Genomic DNA, 25,682 nt, shown 5'->3' with positions numbered 1-25,682 from the left:
TCCAAAAGCATGGAATGGTCTTCCATCTTTTTGTGTCTTCTTCAGTTTCTTTCATGAGTGTTCTGTAGTTCCTCGAGTACAGATCCTTTACCTCTTTGGTTAGGTTTATTCCAGGTATCTTATGGTTCTTGGTGCTATAGTAAATGGAATTGATTCTCTAATTTCCCTTTCTGTATTTTCATTGTTAGTGTATAAGAAAGCCACTGATTTCTGTACATTGACTTTGTATCCTGCCACGTTACTGAATTGCTGTATGAGTGCTAGTAGTTTGGGGGTGGAGTCTTTTGGGTTTTCCATATAAAGAATCATGTCATCTGCAAAGAGAGAGAGTTTGACTTCTTCATTGCCAATTTGGATACCTTTTATTTCTCTTTGTTGTCTGATTGCTGTTGCTAGGACTTCCAATACTATGTTGAACAAGAGTGGTGAGAGTGAGCATCCTTGTCGTGTTCCTGATCTCAAAGGGAAGGCTGCAAGCTTTTTCCCATTGAGGATGATATTTGCTGTGGGTCTTTCATAGATAGATTTTATGAAGTTCAGGAATGTTCCCTCTATCCCTATACTTTGAAGCGTTTTAATCAGGAATGGATGCTGGATTTTGTCAAATGCTTTTTCTGCATCAATTGAGAGGACCATGTGGTTCTTCTCTCTTTTCTTATTAATTTGTTCTATCACATTGATTGATTTGCGAATGTTGAACCATCCTTGTAGCCCAGGAATGAATCCCACCTGGTCATGGTGGATAATCTTTTTAATGTGCTGTTGGATCCTGTTTGCTAGGATCTTGTTGAGAATCTTAGCATCCATATTCATCAGTGATATTGGTCTGAAAACAGACACATAGACCAGGGGAACAGAGTAGAGAGCCCAGATATGGACCCTCAACTCTATGGTCAAATAATCTTTGACAAAACAGGAAAAAAATATACAGTGGAAAAAAGACAATCTCTTCAATAAATGGTGCTGGGAAAACTGGACAGCTATATGTAGAAGAATGAAACTCGACCATTCTCTCACACTGTACACAAAGATAAACTCAAAATGGATAAAAGACCTCAACATGAGACAGGAATCCATCAGAATCCTAGAGGAGAATATAGGCAGTAACCTCTTCGATATCAGCCACAGCAACTTCTTTCAAGATATGTCTCCAAAGGCAAAGGAAACAAAAGTGAAAATGAACTTTTGGGACTTCATCAAAATCAAAAGCTTCTGCACAGCAAAGGAAACAGTCAACAAAACAAAGAGGCAACCCACGGAATGGGAGAAGATATTTCCAAATGACAGTACAGACAAAAGGTTGATATCCAGGATCTATAAAGAACTCCTCAAACTCAACACACACAAAACAGACAATCATATAAAAAAAAATGGGCAGAAGATATGAACAGACACTTCTCCAATGAAGACATACAAATGGCTATCAGACACATGAAAAAATGTTCATCATCACTAGCCATCAGGGAGATTCAAATTAAAAGCACATTGAGATACCACCTTACACCAGTTAGAATGGCCAAAATTAGCAAGACAGGAAACAACATGTGTTGGAGGGGATGTGGAGAAAGGGGAACCCTCTTACACTGTTGGTGGGAATGCAAGCTGGTGCAGCCACTTTGGAGAACAGTGTGGAGATTCCTCAAGAAATTAAAAATAGAGCTTCCCTATGACCCTGCAATGCACTACTGGGTATTTACCCCAAAGATACAGATGTAGTGAAAAGAAGGGCCATCTGTACCCCAATGTTTATAGCAGCAATGGCCAGGGTCACCAAACTGTGGAAAGAACCAAGATGCCCTTCAATGGATGAATGGATAAGGAAGATGTGGTCCATATACACTATGGAGTATTATGCCTCCGTCAGAAAGGATGAATACCCAACTTTTATAGCAACATGGACGGGACTGGAAGAGATTGTGCTGAGTGAAATAAGTCAAGAAGAGAGAGTCAATTATCATATGGTTTCACTTATTTGTGGAGCATAAAAAATAACATGGAGGGCAAGGGGAGTTAGAGAGGAAAGGGAGTTGAGGGAAATTGGAAGGGGAGGTGAACCATGAGAGACTATGGACTCTGAAAAACAATCTAAGGGGTCTAAAGGGGCGGGGGTGGGAGGTTGGGGAACCTCAGGTGGTGGGTATTAGAGAGGGCACGTATTGCATGGAGCACTGGGTGTGGTGCAAAAACAATGAATACTGTTACACTGAAAATAAATTAAAAAAAAAAAGAAAAAGAAAAACACACACACCTACACACCCATGCACCTGCTTTGGAGGAGCCTGGTTTAAAAACTTGAAAGTATTGCTGTCTTAAAGAGAAAGAAAAAGAAAAGTTGAAAACACAAGGATGAGTAGTACACACAGAAAGATTTGTTTAGACTGGGTGAGAAATTATTTCTTCTTGTAAGATTAAAGAAGATGCCCAGAAATTATTTGTGTTTTAACATTAATTTACGATTCAGGAAAAACTAAGTATAAGTGTGACAAAAATGCCCACTTCTGACAAAAATGCCCACTTCAGTCTTCCTCCTAACAATGTTAAAGGCAGAGCACTGTGAAGGACTCCATAGACTGATGATTTTTTTGAGTATTACCCAAACTTTTTAATCACATTATAGAGGAACCAAATGTTGTCAACCTGTAAGAGTTCAGCTCATCATTTAAAAATGGAAATTAAGAAAAAGCACTACACAATAAATAAAATTGTGGATGACATTTCCATGGTTATAAGCATTAAACCTTAAATTTAAAACTAAAGATAAATTATAATAAATCTTGAAAGAATTTCTACATACTATAAATCTAGATTAAGAGACTGAGAAAAGTAAAAAGAAAGTCTAGATCAAATGTGCAATATAAAAAAGAAAACAAAGAAATATTACAAAAACAAAAAACTTTGCACTATATAGGAAAACAATTTTATAACTAGATACATCTATAATACTAATAAATAGATTGAATTTCATTTATATAGATTATAATATTAGTGAAAAATCAAATTATTCTGAAATAACAGTTGGGTTAAAGGGAAAATAAAGTTGAAGTAGAGAATTCTGAAAGCAGTGATACTAAAGCAAGTGTATATTAGAACCTGTGAGATCTAGCTAAAATGTGCCCCTTAGGGATAAATACAAATTAAAAATAAAAGGCTTAATTTTCCCCCATTGAAAATAAAGGAAGAGACTCTATGCCCCCTCCCTTTTCCTAGAGCTTTTACTTTGGAATACATGTAATTATAAGGTCTTTGTTACTTTGAAAAGCATGTAAAATTTTTTAACACCTAAATAAACCTCTTTACAGCTTTACAACTCAGGACTGCCTTTCTCAAGAACCTGGGAATCATCTCTCTGAAATGTAATCATTAAAGAAGGAAGAGACCCTGTATCCCAGGGTCTGTGGGAGAAGAGCCTAAATTTCTCTGATGTTTTGTTGCAAAACTAACTTCCATTATAAAGATAGAAGAAATTTATTTTTCCTTTAGATAAACTAATTAGCTAACAGAGATTGTTACCTCCAATTACCAGGTGAATTTAGGATGATCTACATGTGACAAATGGTGCTATTAAGTCCTTTTACTTGAGGGGTGATGATTGTTCATCCTGAGAACATATATGTGATGGGTTGTATCTTTGGCCATATACATACATATATGTATGTATATATATATATATGATCATATACATACACACACACACACACACACCTACACGTATATAGAGAATATATATATACTATCTTTAGAGGATTACCCGTGATGCTCATCACATCACATTCTGGCTTAATGCTTATTTAATAAAAAAATTGCTTTCTTTTCTTCTAACTTCACAGAAAGATTTTCTGAGTTGGGAAGAGATTTTATTTTTAATCATACTTCCCAACACCAGTGGGAGATTCATTGCTTAAGTATTCATATTACAAGAGCTCAAAAGAAAACCAGAATAAATAATTAAAACATTTTCTTAATATTTTTTCACCATGTTAATCAATCAGAGGAAACATACTTATATAATTATATCTTGTTATTTGTTTTACTAAAAAAATCTTCAACAGTTATTTGGAATTAAGTTGTTGTAGGTTGTTCTTTCTTTGTGATGCTTTCTTACAATACTAAACATGCCCTTAACATTTGACCCAACAATTGCATTACTAAAAAGTTCCATTTATCCCAGCAAAATAAAAACTTACATTCACACAAAACCCCATGTGCAGATGTTTATAACAACTTTATTTGTAATAAATTCCAAACTAGAAACAACCCAATGCCTTTCAAAGTGTGCATCATTAAATAAATGATGCAGAAACAAACTATTTGTATATGAAATGACCTGGATGGATCTCAGGAAATTATGCTGAGTAAAAAAAAAAAAAAAGCCAATATCAAAAGATTACACAATCTAGTGTTCCATTTTTACAACTGTTTTGAAATAAAATTCTAGAAATAGAGGACAGATTAACGGTTGTCTGTGGTTAGGGAGGTGTGGAAAGACACGAGGTGGCTGTGGTTATGTAAGCATGGCAAGAGTAATCTTAGTGATGAAACTGTTTGTATCTTGACTGTGTTGGTGGTTACATGAACTTAAACTTGTAAATTTGCACATAACTATACACGTGCACATGCACACACATACATGCACAAGCTCATGTAAAACTTGTAAATCTGAATAAGGTTGAAACTATGTATTAGAGTCAGTTTCCTTGTTAATATATTGTACTATGGTTATGTGGGATATTACCATTGGGAAAAACTGGCCTAAGAGTATATGGGAATCTTTACTTTCTTAAAATGCATGTGATTCTATACTTCTCTCAAATTTTTTTCTTTAAAGTAAATTGTGAAATATTTAAAGCCAGATCAACTCACCAATGAACATTGCTTTGTTTTACTTAACGATAGCATTCTGTATTTCTGTTACAGAAATTTTTTTCTGAAACCTTAAATCATAAATAAACCATGCCTAAAATTATCCCCTTGATCCCATAATACACTGGGAGTTCTTTTCATGTATTCAGGATCACAAAGTTGATAGTATAAGCCCACTACTGCTGAAAGAAGAAAGCTCTTTTAATAAATACATAATGTTTCTCTAATCTAGTAAAAGCTGTATTGCTCACATAATCCTTGTTTAGAATTCAGTGATAAGTATAAGAGAAAAACTACTAAATATTAATATTTCCCTATAACTCTTGTACATATTTACAACAAATTTACAATTAAACAAATTATAAAAAATTATACAAATTTACACAAATGTACAAAGAAATAACACACACACACACACACACACACACACACACACACACAGAGTTTAGGTGTGATACTCCACAACACTGGTAACTACTCATTTGGTATTTTGGTATTTTGGAAACATTTTGTCACAAGGTCACACATTTTTTTTTAAAAATGTGAAATGGTTATAAAAATATAAAATCTAACTTTCTGTGAAGGGATATATTCTGAGTAAGTGATAAGCCTTTTTCAAAGAATTGGGTAACTTCCAATGGGCTGCAAATATGAAACCAAGCATTATTTTATTATATTTATTTATTTATTTATTTATTTAGGGGAGAGAGAGAGAGAAAAGAAAGAGAATGTGGAGGGGAGGGGCAGAAGGAGAGGGAGGCTTTAAGCACAATCCACACTGAATGCAGAGTGGTAAGCAGGGCTCGATCTCACAGCCCTGATATCAAAACCTGAGCTGAAACCAAGAGTTGAACACTCAACCAGCTGTGCCACCCAGGTGCCACAATTAAAAAAAAAAACAATAAATGGAAGTTTATAGAATATAAATTTTAATATTAAATGGAGGAACCTATTATGAATAAACAACCTCTTGGGGAATTTAAAACACACAACGATATAACAACAAAACATATTGTTAATTGTAGTAAAAATATTTATTATCCTTTTCTACCATTCTTTATCTAGTTTGGGACAGGAAGTATCTGAATGATATCTTGAGGGGTGCAAATTAAAATAAGGACAGGACATCATCACAGAATATGGTAGCTCCTGTAGTAAGACATGGCTGATTGATAGGTTATGTTTTAAAAGTCACAATACATGTAAGGAGGGGATGAAGGTAAAAACTACATAAAATGCTTCAAAAATAAAATATAAGGTGACATCAAGTTAGAAACAGAAAAAAAAATGGGTGGACAAATAAAGCCTCATAAGAAGTCTAAATTATTATATGAAACTGCCATGGGAAAAATACTTGACAGTATAATCACTTAATACATAAAAACTTCCTTACCCTAGGCCCTGATGCCATCAAAATAAAGCCTTTTGGCCACAAAAGGAAATATCTTTATTGGATTTGACTGCCTTACTCTTTGTGATTGTGGGTGGGATGAGAGCAGTGTACACAATTAGAGAATAAAAAGATCATGGGTATACTTTCCCAGGAAAGTTTTCCCTTCTAGTTGAAATGGAGTCTATAAAATAAGGATGATGGCATGATACTGGTATGAGGAAAAGTTACCCTTCTGAATATTACATAGGTGAAGAGGAATTGATTGATTGTATCATTGAAATATTTAAATTGTTACACCGAAGCTTTATTTGTTTAAGCATAAATTTGAAAGCAAAAGCTTATCCTATAACAATATTGTTTTGTTTATCATTATTATTCTTTTATTTTATTTTATTTTGTATAAACATATATTTTTATCCCCAGGGGTACAGGTCTGTGAATCGCCAGGTTTACACACTTCACAGCACTCACCATAGCACATACCCTCCCCAATGTCCATAACACCCCCCTCTCCCAACACCCCTACCCCCATCAAACCTCAGTTTGTTTTGTGAGATTAAGAGTCACTTATGGTTCTTCTCCCATCTTGTTTCATTACTTGTTTCATTTACTCTTCTCCTACCCCCTTAACCCCCTATGTTGCATCTCCTCTCCCACATATCAGGGAGATCATATGGTAGTTGTCTTTCTCTGATTGACTTATTTCGCTAAGCATGATACCCTCTAGTTCCATCCACGTCATTGCAAATGGCAAGATTTCATTTCTTTTGATGGCTGCATAGTATTCCATTGGGTATATATACCACTTCTTCTTTATCCATTCATCTGTTGATGGACATCTAGGTTCTTTCCATAGTTTGGCTATTGTGGACATTGCTGCTATAAACTTTTAGGTACACGTGCACCTTTGGATCACTACGTTTGTATCTTTAGGGTAAATACCCAGTAGTGCAATTCCTGGGTCATAGGGTAGTTCTATTTTCAACATTTTGAGGAACCTCCATGCTGTTTTCCAGAGTGGTTGCACCAACTTGCATTCCACCAACAGTGTAGGAGGGTTCCCCTTTCTCCGCATCCTCGCCAGCATTTGTCATTTCCTGACTTGTTAATTTTAGCCATTCTGACTGGTGTGAGCTGGTATCTCATTGTGGTTTTGATTTGTATTTTCCTGATGCCGAGTGATATGGAGCACTTTTTCATGTGTCTGTTGTCCATTAGGATGTCTTCTTTGCAGAAATGTCTGTTCATGTCTTCTGCCCATTTCTTGATTGGATTATTTGTTCTTTGGATGTTGAGTTTGCTAAGTTCTTTATAGATTTTGGACACTAGCCCTTTATCTGATATGTCGTTTGCAAATATCTTCTCCCATTCTGTCAGTTGTCTTTGGTTTTGTTAACTGTTTCCTTTGCTGTGCAAAAGCTTTTGATCTTGATGAAATCCCAATAGTTCATTTTTGCCCTTGCTTCCTTTGCCTTTGGCGATGTTCCTAGGAAGATGTTGCTGCGGCTGAGGTCGAAGAGGTTGCTGCCTGTGTTCTCCTCAAGGATTTTGATGGATTCCTTTCTCACATTGAGACCCTTCATGCATTTTGAGTCTATTTTCGTGTGTGGTGTAAGGAAATGGTCCAATTTCATTTTTCTGCATGTCGCTGTCCAATTTTCCCAACACCATTTATTGAAGAGGCTGTCTTTTTTCCATTGGACATTCTTTCCTGCTTTGTCAAAGATTAGGTGACCATATAGTGGAGGATCTACTTCTGGGCTATTCTTTTCCATTGATTTATGTGTCTGTTTTTGTGCCAGTACCATGCTGTCTTGATGATGACAGCTTTGTAATAGAGCTTGAAGTCCAGAATTGTGATGCCACCAACTTTGGCTTTCTTTTTCAATATTCCTTTGGCTATTCGAGGTCTTTTCTGGTTCCATATAAATTTTAGGATTATTTGTTCCATTTCTTTGAAAAAAATGGATGGTACTTTGATAGGAATTGCATTAAATGTGTAGATTGTTTTAGGTAGCATAGACATTTTCATAATATTTGTTCTTCCAATCCAGGAGCATGGAACATTTTTCCATTTCTTTGTGTCTTCCTCAATTTCTTTCATGAGTACTTTATAGTTTTCTGTGTATAAATTCTTAGTCTCTTTGGTTAGGTTTATTCCTAGGTATCTTATAGTTTTGGGTGCAATTGTAAATGGGATGGACTCCTTAATTTCTCTTTCTTCTGTCTTGTTGTTGGTGTAGAGAAATTCAACTGATTTCTGTGCATTGATTTTATATCCTGACACTTTACTGAATTCCTGTACAAGTTCTAGCAGTTTTGGAGTGGAGTCTTTTGGGTTTTCCACATACAGTATCATATCATCTGCAAAGAGTGATAGTTTGACTTCTTCTTTGCCGATTTGGATGCCTTTAATTTCCTTTTGTTGTCTGCTTGCTGAGGCTAGGACTTCTAGTACTATGTTGAATAGCAGTGGTGATAACGGACATCCCTGCCGTATTCCTGACCTTAGCGGAAAAGCTTTCAGTTTTTCTCCATTGAGAATGATATTTGCGGTGGGTTTTTCATAGATGGCTTTGATAATATTGAGGTATGTGCCCTCTATCCCTACACTTTGAAGAGTTTTGATCAGGAAGGGATGCTGTACTTTGTCAAATGCTTTTTCAGCATCTATGGAGAGTATCATATGGTTCTTGTTCTTTCTTTTATTAATGTGTTGTATCACATTGATTGATTTGCGGATGTTGAACCAGCCTTGCAGCCCTGGAATAAATCCCACTGGGTCATGGTGAATAATCCTTTTAATGTACTGTTGAATCCTATTGGCTAGTATTTTGGTGAGATTTTTCACATCTGTGTTCAGTAAGGATATTGGTCTGTAGTTCTTTTTTTTGATGGGATCCTGGTCTGGTTTGGGGATCAAGGTGATGCTGGCCTCATAAAATGAGTTTGGAGTTTTCCTTCCATTTCTACTTTTTGGAATAGTTTCAGGAGAATAGGAATTAGTGCTTCTTTAAATGTTTTGTAGAATTCCCCCGGGAAGCCGTCTGGCTCTGGGCTTTTGTTTCTTTGGAGATTTTTGATGACTGTTTCAATCTCCTTACTGGTTATGGGTCTGTTGAGGCTTTCTATTTCTTCCTGGTTCAGTTGTGGTAGTTTATATGTCTCTAGGAATGCATCCATTCCTTCCAGATTGTCAAATTTGTTGGCGTAGAGTTGCTCATAGTATGTTCTTAGAATTATCTGTATTTCTTTGGTGTTCGTTGTGATCTCTCCTCTTTCATTCATGATTTTATTTATTTGGGTCCTCTCTCTTTTCTTTTTGATAAGTCTGGCCAGGGGTTTATCAATCTTATTAATTCTTTCAAAGAACCAGCTCCTAGTTTCCTTGATTTGTTCTATTGTTTTTTTGGTTTCTATTTCATTGATTTCTGCTCTGATCTTTATGATTTCTCTTCTCCTGCTGGGTTTAGGGTTTCTTTCTTGTTCTTTCTCCAGCTCCTTTAGGTGTAGGGTTAGGTTGTGTACCTGAGACCTTTCTTGTTTCTTGAGAAAGGCTTGTACCGCTATATATTTTCCTCTCAGGACTGCCTTTGTTGTGTCCCACAGATTTTGAACTGTTGTGTTTTCATTATCATTTGTTTCCATGAATTTTTTTCAATTTTCTTCAATTTCCTGGTTGACCCATTCATACTTTAGAAGGATGCTGTTTAGTCCCCATGTATTTGGGTTCTTTCCAAATTTCCTCTTGTGATTGAGTTCTAGCTTCAGAGCATTGTGGTCTGAAAATATGCAGGGAATAATCCCAATCTTTTGATACTGGTTGAGACCTGATTTCAGACCAAGGATGTGATCTATTCTGGAGAATGTTCCATGCACACTAGAGAAGAATGTGTATTCTGTTGCTTTGGGATGAAATGTTCTGAATATATCTGTGATGTCCATCTGGTCCAGTGTGTCATTTAAGGCCTTGATTTCCTTGTTGATCTTTTGCTTGGATGATCTGTCCATTTCACTGAGGGGAGTGTTAAAGTCCCCGACTATTATTATATGATTGTTGATGTGTTTCTTTGATTTTGTTATTAATTGGTTTATATAGTTGGCTGCTCCCACGTTAGGGGCATAGTTATTTAAAATTGTTAGATCTTCTTGTTGGACAGATCCTTTGAGTATGATATAGTGTCCTATATCATACTCATCTCTTGTTATAGTCTTTGCTTAAAATCTAATTGAGCTGACATAAGGATTGCCACTCCTGCTTTCTTCTGATGTCCATTAGCATGGTAAATTCTTTTCCACCCCCTCACTTTAAATCTGGAGGTGTCTTTGGGTTTAAGATGAGTTTCTTGTAGGCAACATATAGATGGGTTTTGTTTTTTTATCCATTCTGATACCCTGTGTCTTTTGACTGGGGCATTTAGCCCATTAACATTCAGGGTTACTATTGAGAGATATGAATTTAGTGCCATTGTATTGCCTGTAGTGACTGTTATTGTATATTGTCTCTGTTCCTTTCTGATCTACTACTTTTAGGGTCTCTCTTTGCTTAGAGGACCCCTTTCAATATTTCCTGTAGAGCTGGTTTGGTGTTTGCAAATTCTTTCAGTTTTTGTTTGTCCTGGAAGCTTTTAATCTCTCCTTCTATGCAATGATAGTCTAGCTGGATATAGTATTCTTGGCTGCATGTTTTTCTCGTTTACTGCTCTGAATATATCATGCCAGCTCTTTCTGGCCTGCCAGGTCTCTGTGGATAAGTCTGCTGCCAATCTAATATTTTTACCATTGTACGTTACAGACTTCTTTTCCCGGGCTGCTTTCAGGATTTTTTCTTTGTCACTAAGACTTGTACATTTTACTATTAGGTGACGGGGTGTGGACCTATTCTTGTTGATTTTGAGGGGGGTTCTCTGAACCTCCTGGATTTTGATGCTTGTTCCTCTTGCTATATTGGGGAAATTCTCTCCAATAATTCTCTCCAATATACCTTCTGCTCCCCTCTCTCTTCCTTCTTCTTCTGGAATCCCAATTATTCTAATGTTGTTTCGTCTTATGGTGTCACTTATCTCTCGAATTCTCCCCTCGTAGTCTAGTAGCTGTTTGTCCCTCTTTTGCTCAGCTTCTTTATTCTCTGTCATTTGGTCTTCTTTTTTTTTTTAAGATTTTATTTATTTATTTGACAGACAGAAATCACAAGTTGGCAGAGAGAGAGGAGGAAGCAGGCTCCCCGCTGAGCAGAGAATCCAATGCGGGGCTCGATCCCAGGACCCTGGGATCATGACCTGAGCCGAAGGCAGAGGCTTTAACCCACTGAGCCACCCAGGTGCCCCTGTCATTTGGTCATCTATATCGCTAATCTTTCTTCTACCTCATTTATCCTAGCAGTGAGAGCCTCCATTTTTTATTGCACCTCATTAATAGCTTTTTTTATTTCAACTTGCTTATATTTTAGTTCTTTTACTTCTCCAGAAAGGGCTTTTATATCTCCTGAGAGGGTTTCTCTACTATCTTCCATGCCTTTTTCAAGCCTAGCTAGAACCTTGAGAATCGTCATTCTGAACTCTAGATCTGACATATTACCAATGTCTGTATTGATTAGTTCCCTAGCCTTTAGTACTGCCTCTTGTTCTTTTTTTGTGTGGTGAATTTTTCTGCCTTGTCATTTTCTCCAGATATGAGTATATGAAGGAGCAAGTAAAATACTAAAAGGGTGGCAACAACCCCAGGAATATACACTTTAACTAAATCAGAAGAGATCCCAAATCAAGAGGGGGGAAAAGGGGATAAAAAGAGGTTCAGAAAGAAAAAAGAAAGAAACAATTAAAAAAAGAAAATGAATAAAGAAAAAATATAAAAAGGAAAAAAAATATATATATATTAGATAAACTAGTTAAAAAACTTTAAAAAAGAAAAGGGTAAAAGTTTAAAAAAATTTAGCAGAAAAGGAGAAAAAAAATTGAAAAAGAAAAAAAAATTAAATTAACTGCAAGGGTAAAGAATCATGGGGAGAAAGCCATGAGTCTGTGCTTTGCTTTCTTCTCCTCTGGAATTCCGCTGCTCTCCTTAGTATTGAACCTCCACTCCGTGGTAGGTGAACTTGGTCCTGGCTGGATTTCTTGTTGATCTTCTGGGGGAGGGGCCTGTTGTAGTGATTCTCAAGTGTCTTTGCCCCAGGCTGAGTTGCACCGCCCTTACCAGGGGCCGGGCTGAATAATCCCCTCAGGTTTGCTTTCTGGAGCTTTTGTTCCCTGAGCACTTTCTGTAGAGTTCCGGAGGACGGGAATGAAGATGGTAGCCTCCCAGTCTCCAGCCCAGAAGAGCCAAGAGCTCGGGGCCCCACTCCTCAGTGTGCCCTCAGAGAACAGCGCCCAATCACTCCCGTCACCCTGGCCTCCAGCTGCACTCCGAGATGACAGAGCCTCGACAGGTTCAAGGCAACCCTGAGCTGAGAGCTCACTCCTCAGCTCTGTCTCTGTAGCTGGCTTCCTCATTCTAATACCTCTAAGCTCTGCAACACTCAGACACCCCCGATCCTTCTGTGACCCTGCGGAACCTGAGGCCACGCTGGCCCCGCGTGCGCTTCACCCCGGTAGGTTAAGCCTCTGGAGCGATGTCCCTCAGCGGAACGACTTTTAAAAGTCCCGATTTTGTGCTCTGTTGCTCTGCCGCTTGCCCGGAGCCGGCCCCTCCCCCCGCAGTCTATCTTCCCATTGCTTTGGATTCACTTCTCCGCCAGTCCTACCTTTCAGAAAGTGGTTGATTTTCTGTTTCTAGAATTGCTGTTCTTCTTCTCTTCGATCTCCCGTTGGATTTGTAGGTGTTTTCAATCTTTAGATAAGCTATCTAGCTGACCTCCTGCTACCTGAAGTAGTCTTAGCCTGCTGCTTCTCCTCCATCTTGACTCCTCCCCCTATCATTATTATTCTTAAGAAATGTTAGACTTAAAGTGCTCTCAGATTTGGGCAGCCAAATTTTACGAACTGAGTTAAGAACATTGAAAATTGTGACCAAGAATGTGCCTAAAAATGTCTTTCCATTGTAAAAACTTTATAGAATTTGTAGATGTGACCAAAAGTTGTGTTTTATATATATGGTATGTACACCCCTGTCTTGAAGAAGTTTTTTTCTGGATATGGATGTAAACTGAATGTGTTAGTTTTTTTAAAAAAGGAAGAAAACACACACATTTAATTATGTGTTTTATTTATTTATATACGTGTGTTGTCTTATAGGAGTGGTCCTCAAACTTGAGTATGCAGTAGAATCAGGGATTTGTTAGAACACAGATTATGGGGCCCATTCAGGGTGTCTGACTAAGTGTAAGATGAAGTCTAAGAATTTTCATTTTTAAAAATTTCCCAGATGATGCTAATGTCACCAATCTGAGGGCTACATTTTGAGAACCATTACTCTAGAGGAATTCAGAAGAGGAAAGATATCATTGAAAAGCAGGGTAGCTGAGTGTGTTTTGTTTGGAGGAGGCAGTTTTTACACTGTGATTAACACTGATTTATACTTGAAAAGAATTTTTTTTCAGGTTGGTAATGGTAAATTCAATTTAATTGTTACTGTTCCCTTTTTTCCCTCTTACTTTTTTCCTTCACCTTTTTCTTCTTCCCTTCTTTTGGCTGAGAATAGTCTCATCAATCCCAATCTCAATGTTTTAATAAAAGAAATGGTGTTTTTACCCTAGTAGTTTAAACTGGTATATTCCCAGCTGGTCCAGAGCAATTTCCTATAACATTTTCCAGGCTACATATATAACTTGTTTCGAACATCAATGTCTCTTCTGTAAACCAGTCAAGCTGTTTCAGCTGAATGCAGCAAACTTCATTATTGAAGCAAAGGAGACCAAGTTGGGGTACCATAATGAATGTCAGACACAGATAAACTCTGCAATGTCAGCAATGTTTGCTCAATATTTCCAATTGCAAAAGCAATATAAATAGCGAAATGTCAGAGTAAAGATACAATAGGGGGTAGGTACATAGGTCAGATTTTCATTTTATCTTATTCAATGGAAAATTTAACTCACAGGAACTTTCTAAAAACTCCAATAAACTTACTTTTATTTTTGAAATATGGCAATTTTCTTTTGTTTGGTTGGTTATTTTTTTCCAATTAAAATATATCATATTTATATAAAAATATAATACTTCATGTTTCTTCTCTCCAAATTATGTTTGGTACTCAATATGGAAAAGGAGAGGGGCAGGAAGATTTCAGTTTTTAAAAATAGCTAAGGAATGATTTTAAAACAACAGAATGTACTTTAAGTTGTATTTTCCAACATGTTCACACTAAGCATTAAAATACATTCACAACATTTGTACAGGTAGATGTTGATTATATATGTCTTCTACATCATTCACATAAGCATCATTTTATGAGTGATAAATGAAAATCTTTAAACTGTAGCTCAAGGCTTTTACTTATGAATAATGAAAGAAAAGAATCACATCCCTCTGTGCCCAAACTAATATAATAACAGTCCTCTGGACATCATAAGTTTGAAGTAAATAAGAGGGTTGAGTGCCAGACACAGAGCAGCCTCTGCTTTCCACTGCCAACCACGCAGCCGAGTGCACAGAAAGTCCCTGCTCCAAGGCAGCTTTTCAATCAGCCTCCAGGGGCCACTCCAGGCCATGGTTCTCTCTGGGAGCCTTCTGGCTGGGGAGCACACACAATATTTCATCTTTTTCTTTTTCTTCTTTCCCTTTTGCTTTTGAGAAGAGCTATTTGGATAAACATCTTTATTCATTTCCTAAGGGCAAAAGGGAAGACTCAGTGAACCTTAGTAATGCTACATTAATTAAGCTGAGACTCTACCAGCCAAGAGATATATAACAACAATTAATATATTCAGTCCCTGTACACACAAATTATAGCAAAATAGACAGGCTTCAAAGTAATTTTTCCAGTAAATAAGGGAATAATTCTCTTACCACAATGCTTTCTATAAAACTCTATAAAAAATTTTTTTTTAATCCCAATAGCTAAAGAGACTATGCTTCCACAGGCAGGATTAAATTTTAATCGATTCAGAAGATCATAATAGCAATTGTAAACATTTAGTGTTAACCATGTCAGCCTGTTCAAAACACTTGACTTGTATTATTTTCTGGCATCATAACACAGGTACAATTATTTTCACATTTTGCAAAAATTGGAGGTACAGAGAAGATAACTAACTTGTACAAAATTACAACTAAGAAGTGGCAGAGCACGAATTAAACTGAAACAATTTAAAGCTAGGACTGTTCCAGCAGCTGTCCTTTACTGCCTTTCTTCTGTCATATGGTTAGTTTTCTCATTATGTTTCATTTGTTTTTACTAAGTTCCTCACCTGTGACTCAATTATAATGATATGCATATGAATGAGTATGTCTGTCCTGTTCTTATATAAATATATAGCACTTTGGGTTAAATGCAATGCATTAAAATGTATAAGATTAGGAAATTCTGAGAGAAAGACAGACACAGATACACTTATGAAGGAGATCTGCTGCTCTTTTAAGCCCTTACAACATATTTAAAAAATAAGTAAAAGCCTGTCTTTAAATAAATCTATTTGCATTACAATAATGCCAAATTATTCTCAAAGACAGAATTAAGCAAAATTGTCCCACACTTTATTTAAATAGTTGAAAGTATATATCGAGTCTCCCTCTGGAAATGACTTAAAAATCCCCCATTGTATTATAAAAATTATCCACTGGATATTAAAATTACCCAGTAGATGTTATAATTTTACACAAACAAAATGTACACGGGCAGTGTCTTTAACTTTTTTAATTGCGTGGAGGTTAGTTATCTGGTCTCCTTAGAAGCACTATTCCTATGACAGATCAGCCTTTATGATGGATAAACATTAATCGTCCTCCAAAATGTATTTTTTGGGTGGTTATGACATTTTTCAAAGAAGTGTTTACCTATACCCAATTATAGGCTTCAGAAATTTGCATCGGATAGTGTATTATTAAAGAAAAATTTGGCCTATTTGAACCACTTAAAACTAAGTGGATAAGTCTTCTACTATGTAAAAAAAAATTAATCTATAATCCTCATCTTTTTCTATTATATTTTTGTCTCCATTCCTACTTAAGATAAATTTATGGTGTCATCACGAGGTGTTACAGAACTATGAATTTAGTGTTATTCAAGATATGATATACTTAAGAATATTTGCCATAATATTTTGAAATATTATAATTATGTTAGAATTCATGATAAATGTAAATACACACAGATATACATATATGTTTCAAGATGTATATCTGTATATTTATACAAATATACCTAAAGAAAAATACTAAGTCCTTCACAACATACTCACCACCCTCTTGCACACTTCAGATAATTCTGGGTTGTCCTTAGTCATGTCATAATGCATCTCTATATTGAGAAAATTGCAAAATATATATATATATATAAAGATTAAGAGAAGACTTACATTTATAGACTTAAAGTATTTTATTTCATAGCATTTTCAGGTACCTTTGTTTTATGTGTCATTTATAGAATCTTATGATTCCAAAATTAAGAATGGCAAAATAATACAATCCAATTTATCATCTCCAGTAACCTAGGAGAAATAAAACCTCAAAATTTTTAACATCTCAATTGTCTGATATGTAAATAATATCTCATTAAAATACATGTGTAATGTCTTTTTAAAATTTTCAGGAAAATAAAAAAGAATTTTCAGCCTACTCCTTAAATATTTAACGCTGGACTTCTTATCTGATTGATACAGACTAGTTTGCTTATGCTTCATTCAGCCCAAGATCTTTGTATAAGCCAGTCACCTGAGATGAGAAGTTTTCTCATTATAATATGCAATGTATGTTGTCTCCTTTTACCACTTTTCTTATCACAAAGATCTATGTCGAAGCTTCTTAAATAGCCATTTAAATGTCTGCTCATGTATTCTATTTGTGTCAAGTATGATATGAAAGAAAAAGCTGTTGTTTTGTTTCTAATTTGTACACACTTGATTTCTTTTTCGTATTTTCTCCTGCTAAAATTTAGAAAGTTTACTTCTAAAAAATTATAAGGATTCACAATGTTATTTTCAGAATAGTTGTTTCTGTTTGTGGAAGATAACTTTGACATTTACTTACTTGTGGTTTGCTCCTAGAGATAGACTTAGAGGAAAATGATAGAAATATTGATTGTCAATTTGTAGAAAAGCATTAATCTTTATAAGTGATATAGGGCTGAACTCATATATTTCTGCAAAAAGATAATTTTGAGGATGAATCCAACATATTCCTTTTGGAAATGAAACTTTCTAACTTACAAACATATAAATTATAAAGTCACTAGGCTGACATGAAGTAGCAATTGAAATACAACCAACTCTGTTACTTAAACCTTACAACATTTCTTGCCTGAGGCCCATTATGCAAACCCATCTATTAGGAAATATTTAAAAGGAAAAAAACACAGTTTTATCTCTAGATTAAGCATTGAGTTCAACATAGACTTGAACATGTTCTTGATTCCCACCCCACCCACTTCATCTCAGAATATTAGATATAAATTTACCTACAGACAGCATAAAAGATATATTTTTTCCAAGATCCAATTACACACAAAAAATGAAAATTTGGCTCTTCCCTATCTCCATCTTAATCCTGAGAAATCATCAAGGCTTCATGATCCTTGAAGTCTAGATTTCTTATACACAGGGATAATCCACAGAATTTTGCCTATTCTTACGCAAAACGATGAATCTGACTAGTGAGGCACCTCTCTGTTAAGATCCTGGGTAATATTATGTTTGATGTGCCAAGATAAAAATAGGAATGTGTCTTATAATGAAACTGAAGATGGCCTCAGCCACACACCTGGAAGGCAGTGAAGTTTCTGAGAACTAATAGAGTTTCTACAACAATCATGGATATCGGAGCCTGCTTGAGAGGAACTCCTTGGAGAGGCAGAACATTATATGAGATGGTCATACAGATGCCCATGAAAACGAGGCAATGTGTACCCTGGCTATGGGTGACTGGGAGGGAATCTCATGCCAAACTTGGCATGGAGGAATGGAGTTAACAGGAATTGTATTCACCCTGGCACTGCCTTTGTTCTTTCTCCAATTATACTCTACTAGCTAGAGAAGCTAGCTGCTTGAAAGGATGTGCATTGAGGAGTAGAAAAAGGTGGGAGGAAAAGAACAGAAATTGTCTGCCTCCTTTCTATCCAAAATTATTCACTACCACTGAATGTCTTGGTAACCACTTTTATAGCTATAACTAAATTCAATACAATTTAAGGAGCTATTAAAAGACTTATAAAAAGGAATTTTCAAATACAATGTAATTTTATTATGATATTTTTACATAAGATGTAGATATAGATAAACTATATTCAAATTATGAAAGGGAAGGCTAATTGTATTATATCTTAAGGTTATATAGCAGAGCTTGGCATATCCTTTGATACCAGTATATAACCTGATTATAACTATCTTGAGTAATCTTAATCAGGAACAAGCTCAATACTCTTTAAACTTAAAGCACTGAAAGTTCAGCTTCTGCTTGGGCTGTATAAATCTGGAAAGAGCAACAGTTGGATAAACTATAATGAGAAATATCTAGATAAAGTACAAAATCGTAATTTTCCATGAATTCATTAAAGAGCTGAGGTCCCAGGGCAATAAAGTACCTTGAAATTCAAGGAGAAACAAAATCCTTCAAGAAGAGATATCTAAGATATCTCTGTGGATACAGAGAGACTAGATGCCATACAAGTGGATAAGAAAAAAAAAAAAACCTGAAATTTTGATTAATTGATAAAGAACAAGTGTGAGCTAACCGGCAGTTTAGAACCCCTGAGAGACCCAGAACAAAAAGGATTTCACACTCACTTGCAAGTCCATTTCTAATGACCTCTATTAGCTACCCTCAAGACAGACTGGAGGCAGGGTAAATGATCAGAGGAAAGCCCCTGTGGTTAGACAAGAATGCAAGAGGGAGGGAACTGCCACTGTGGGAAAGGCGCAAAACTTCACAATACTACCTGGAGTCTTCTTTTGTATAAGATTATTCTGGGGGATGGGCAGGAAACATTGTCACACTTATGATACAATGAAATGTGCATTATTACCAGTATATTGGTTAGAAAAGAAAACCTATCTCAGGGGAGAAGCAGGCTAGGAATTCATACCAATATAACCATAGGTCTACCACTGGGGAGGGGGAGAAACCTTTGTCTGACACAAGGTCCACCATAGATATAAAGTGAACTTTGGCTGCAATAGTAAAAATGGGTTGGAAAAGTGAGGGAGCCTCACTCCACATTCTAATCACAATGCCTATCTAATACGAAGCTGGACCAGGAAAATACACTGCCCCTCACCACAAGCCTCAGTAAGCATCAGGTGAGAGGGAATAGCATTCTACCACCAGGAGGGTGGACAGATAGCTTTTCTTTTGTACAAGAATGCCATAATGGTTGATAGCTCCTAATGGAACATTAACACAGAAAACCTTTCCTGATCCTTAGTCTCTCTACTAATAATCACAAGGCAGTGGTAGACCACTGCTGGAAGAAGTTGAGGCCTTTGGTACACCAAAGTTACCATAGTCAAAAGCAAAACCCAAATTTACCACTATCCTAACAAGAGTGACTCAACTACTCACCAACTAATAGCCAGACAGAGAAAAAGTCATGCTCATTTGAAAGAACAAGTATTATTTACCTTATTCTCTACTATTCTACATTGAATGACTGGCAATCAACAAAAAGTTATGAGACAGGTACGTACGAAAAATATCCAGCTTGGTCAAAGAATAAGAAATCAACAGACCCAGAAATGGAGATAATCCAAGTGTTAAAACTATCAGTCAGGGATTTTAAACAAATGATGGTTTTTATGTTAAAAGATCTAAAGGAAATAGTAGACAAATGGATAAAAATATATGGAACTTCAGTAAGGAGATGGAATCCCTAAGAAGCTAAGAAAATGATTAACTTGAAGTAGATCAGTAGAAATATCCAAACTGAAACACACCGGGAAAGTGGGGGAGCAGTGAAAAAATAGAGCATCCAAGAGTTATAGAATAAATAGCATCAAGCTGTCTAAAAAACATTTAATTGGAGTCCCAGAAGGACAAGAGAAAAAGAACAGGACAGAGCAGTTGGGAAAAATAAAAAATTAAAGGCTCAGATCTTCAAAAAATAGTGAAAGATATTAAACCATATATCCAAGAAGCTTAAAGATCCTAAGATAAATACTAAGTGCATACACATACTTGTACAGGCATGTCATCTTTTCAAATTGCTGAAACCAAAAGTAAGAAATTTTGAAGGCAGCCAAAGAGGGGGGGGAAATACAATACATAAAGAATGACCACAGATAAGAATTTTAATAGACTTGTTTTAGAACTATGCAAATCACAAGTCAGTGGAATAAGTTCTTTAAACTACTCAACTTAAAAAAACAAAAACAAACAAAAAACCAAATGTTAACCCAGACTTTTTTACCCAGTGAAAATATCTTTACAAAATGAAGGTGACATAAAAACTTTTTCTGACAGGGGCGCCTGGGTGGCTCAGTGGGTTAAAGCCTCTGACTTCCACTCGGGTCTCATGATTCTAGGGTCCTGGGATTGAGCCCAGCATCTGGATCTCTGCTCAGAGGGGAGCCTGCTTCCTTTCCTCTCTCTCTGCCTGCCTCTCTGCCTAATTGTGATCTCTGTCTGTCAAATAAATAAAATTTAAAAATAAATAAATAATATAATAAATAAAAAAAAAACTTTTTCCAACAAAGGCTTAGAAAATTCATTGCCAGCTCAGGCACAATCTAAGAAATGTTAAAGGAAGTTCTTTAGGCAGAAGGAATATAAGTTCAGACAGAAACATGAATCTTCAAAAAGAAATTTTGTGCTCTGGAAACAAAAAGTTCTTTTTTAAAAGATTTTGTTTTTTATTTTTACACTATTATTGTACTATATTAATTTATAGAAAGTATTGTCTCTTAAAGCTTGACATTTTTATTTTATAATTTATTTGCCTTAAAACACAGGGATTTTTTGTGAGTTTTTGCTTGTTTTTAAAGAGGAAACCATTAGTCTCTTGATCGTACTATGTAGAATTGGTCAAGAAAAAAAAAAAAAATCTGGGGCACCTGGGTGGTGCAGTCAGTTGAGTGTCCAACTCTTGGTTTCAGCTCAGTTGGTGATGTCAGGGTCCTGAGATCAAACCCCCATGTCAGGCTCCATACTTAGTACAGAGTCTTTTTAAGACTCTCCCTTAGGGTGCCTGAGTGGCTTAGTCAGTTAAGCGTCTGCCTTCGGCTCAGGTCATGATCTCAGGGTCCTGGGATAGAGCCCTGAGTCAGGCTCCCTGCTCATTGGGGGGTCTGCTTCTCCCTCTGCCCCTCCCCCACTTGTGCTCACTCTCTCTCTCACTCTCTCTTTCTCTCTCAAAAAAATAAGTAAAACATCTTTAAAAAAAAAACCTCTCTCCCTCTGCCCCTCCCCTGTGCACGTGCTCACTAGATCTCTCTCAAATAAATAAATAAATACATTTTTTAAAAAATCCCACAAGTGGGTATGTATGAATGATTCAGTATTTCTATCTGAACTTTTGCAAATATTATTTTATGGTAAAGTCAGACAGATAATAAAGAAATAATGATTGTACATGTAAAAATTACATTCATTTAAGAATAATGGCAAAATTAAGCATAAGATGATGTATTTTAAATATTGGTATTGTTAAAGGTAAAATACTTGTTTATTAATAACACCCAAAAGCATAAAGCAATTTTTGCAGATGGGTGAAGAATATCTGTTAACAGTAGCATAGCCTTGCCATTATTTGAAATGCAGCCAATAATAATGTATTCTTTCTATGTGGCTAAATGTCTGTCAGTTTATTCCTGTTCCCTAACTAAAGCTCTGTAAATGACTTTTTAGCACTTGTAATTTTGCATTAAATATGGCCATGGGGGAATAAATCTATGATGAACTTGCACATGTAATTCATTAAGAATTCATAGATTTTATTTGCCAAATAAAAAACAAAATGCCATTTTCCAGAATTAAAGTGAAAATTATAGTAATAAAATGAAATTTCTTCAATTACAATCATTAGTACGTAGATTGACACTAAATACTTAGCAAGTTACTTATTCTTCTACATACTTAAAATATTGGAGAAGTGTAAGAAATGAGAGCTTGAGGAGTTTTTTCATTGCATTATGCTTGTGAAAATATAGCCAAACATAACACATAAACGTTGGCTCTTTGTATGACTATCTATAAATGAAAAGTATTTGTATACCAGGGAAGCCAAAAACATTTAGTCTGGGCCCTGAAAAGTAAGTAATATCTGAGTAGGAGTAGTAGAGGAATGGGATTCTATGCATCAGGAGTGTTAAAAAACAAACAAAAACTAACAAACAAAAACAAGGACAGTTGGAATAATGACTCTACGCTTGCTTCTATTCTACTGGAAGGGAGATAATGCTGAGAGAAAAACTGGTATAGTGAGATTGAATCATCTATTACCTTATAAGTAAGGTAGAGATTATACTTGAAGCAAAAAGCCGAAGAAAATATTATATGACTTTTCCTCCCTGACAAAAGGAAAATCAAGTATTTTTGGATGATTTGAAAAAAAAAATCCATGTAGAATTAATATATTAAGTGGGGGGTGGATACAAGAAGATTGATTATGCATTCTTGTTTCATCTATATTTTGTATAAGAATATTGTTCTTAAAATATTATATGCTATACTCACATTGCTTTATAAAGACAAATGCATATTATTACTTACCACATTGAAGCTCTCCATATTTAATTTCCTATGTTATTGAATAAATGACCTATCTTATGAGTAGTAGTTTTTACTTTATAACTCAATGCTCCCAAATTTATAAATTATAAAATTAAGGAATTATAATTGAAAAGTGTATTCATCCCTTCTTATATATAAAATACATGTATCTCATTTTTTGTGCTGCAAGCCAAACTCCCTCTGTAAGTTATTATCATCCCTAGACCCAAACCCATCCTCTGCTCTATGATTCTGTGGCTGGGACACTGCAAACCACATTTCCGCTTGCCAGCTGATTCTTTATTCGATTCTGCCAAGAAGGTATGTTCAAAGAGAGACACAAAAAAGACCGAAAGAATTTAAAAAAAGATACACACTCCTTCCTGTTTCACGTTAAGCCCTCCTTTCCCTTTCTGTTCCTGTTATTGTTATGTCGGAAATGTGCCTTCATTCTGAAAGAGGCCGATAGTTTTCCCTACTCGTGGAATCAGACTCATGACATCTCCATGCCAGCATCCCTTCCTAGGAAGTGGGATTTCAGCCCCGAAGGGCCCCTCATTCATGCTTCTAATATTTAGTAATTTCAAACTCTTTCCTCTGTTGCTAATCCCCCGGGTTACTAGCTGCTTGTAGTTGCTGACTTCTATGACACGTTAACGTTCCGTTTTGCTTCTTTCACCTTTCAATCTCTAATTAACAATTCTTTCTGTCAGATTCTTTCTGTTAGGGACGCCTGGGTGGCTCAGTTGGTTAAGCAGCTGCCTTCGGCTTAGGTCATGATCCCAGCATCCTTGGATCGAGTCCCACATCGGGCTCCTTGCTCGGCGGGGAGCCTGCTTCTCCCTCTGCCTCTGCCTGCCATTCTGTCTGCCTGTGCTCGCTCTCTCTCCCTCTCTCTCTGACAAACAAACAAAACAAAACAAAAAAATCTTAAAAAAAAAAATTCTTTTTGTTAAAAAAATTGATGTGATGTCTACCTCCTTGCTGGATGATTGAGTCATTAGTAGCAGGAGTGGAAACTCAAAAGGGAGCCTCTCAAAGACGGGCATTTGGAATCAGTTTGGTCATGTCTTTAGTCAGAACCATAGTACTGAGCTCCTTAAAAATGGGAAATGGGATGCGACTATTCCACATCGTATAGTGACATCATGAATCACCTTATCACCTGTGTTTTATGGTGATGAAGCTAACTTCCTTGGGGGACTAACTGACTGCTTCACGCAACTTTTCTGCAGTCATGATGACCCCAAGGAGTGCACTTGAACACTTAACAGAAAGAAAGAAACAACAAGCTCAGCTCTTTAAATTCTCAGCTCAAGTTAGAGTCAGATAACTGTAGAAATTCTATGACAGTCCTAAAATAAGCCCTTATTCTTTGTAGCCACAGGCCTGCTCTTAATTAAAATCAGACACAAACTTTAATTGAATGGGTTGCAAAATTATAACAGAAGTTAAATTTGCAGCCTCATCAATTCTCTCTTGTAAAGGTTAGGACAAACTGGGAAGAGAGTGGGACCCTCATAATTGAACAGGGTTCATTGGATTAGATACAGAAAAAGCTTAGAATCTTCAAGCCTGAGTCACCCTGACAGTGCAAGAGAAGACCAGCCTTCCCTTGCTTCAAGGCCTTGTAATAACCTCACCTGGAGTTTTGCGAATAGATGCTTATTCTCAAGACCCTCTTACTGCTGTCTAAAACGAGAGTAATATCACAGAATGGTTCAGGAAGTATGAAGTCTGACTGGGGAAGGAGACATGGCTTCCACACCAAAAACACTGAAAGTTTTGTGCCTTTATATTGACAGAAATCTGGGAGTGTGACTTAGAATTAGATCTATTTCTAAGTAGGATAACTAAATCCAAAACTGAAGTCTGTAATTTATAATAAATCCTACAAATGACATATACCATTTATATATGCCAATAAATGGTATCGATGACATGTAAGTTCTCTCATACATTATCTCATTTAATTCTCTCCAATCCCCAGTGAGATTGTCAGCTGTTATTCCCATTTTATAGATAAAGAAACTGACACATAAGTTTAGCTTATTGTCAAAGGTTAAGTGTCTATTTAGTAATATAGTGTGCATTCAGACCTACATCTATTTGACACCTATTGTTTTTATTCTCCCCTCAACCCTATCCTGAAATAGAGCTTTATGATTAAGACATGTATCTCTCATTGATAAAGATTTAATGAAAGCTGTCTCAAGAAAAATTTGGCTGACTAAATTTAGAATACTAAAAAAAGCACTGTACATGACTACTCTTTGTTGAATAGCATTTACATTTGAAAAAATATATATTACTATTTGATTAAAGGAATTGCTTAAACTTTCTTTCATGAGAAATCAAGATAAGTTAATAACGTCGCCCGAGCCCAGAGTTCCTTGTTCTTATATTTGAGATACATAGTTTCAGACTCTGTTTAAGGCAGATAAGACAAAGCCAATGTTTTCCAGCATTTTATTTCCTTATAAACTGTGCCCTGTTTTCTTTTATAGTTTTATTATTTTTCATTCACATTCGGTGCTTTTTTTCCTATCCTATCTCATGTTATAGTGAATTCTTCCCAAAATACCATGTTGTATTGACTAGGTGACACCATCTGAAAACTTCATCTGTGGCCATTTCTA

This window comes from Lutra lutra, chromosome 11, assembly GCF_902655055.1.
Source record: "Lutra lutra chromosome 11, mLutLut1.2, whole genome shotgun sequence".
NCBI lineage: Eukaryota > Metazoa > Chordata > Mammalia > Carnivora > Mustelidae > Lutra > Lutra lutra.
Note: the sequence above shows the minus strand (reverse complement) of the source record.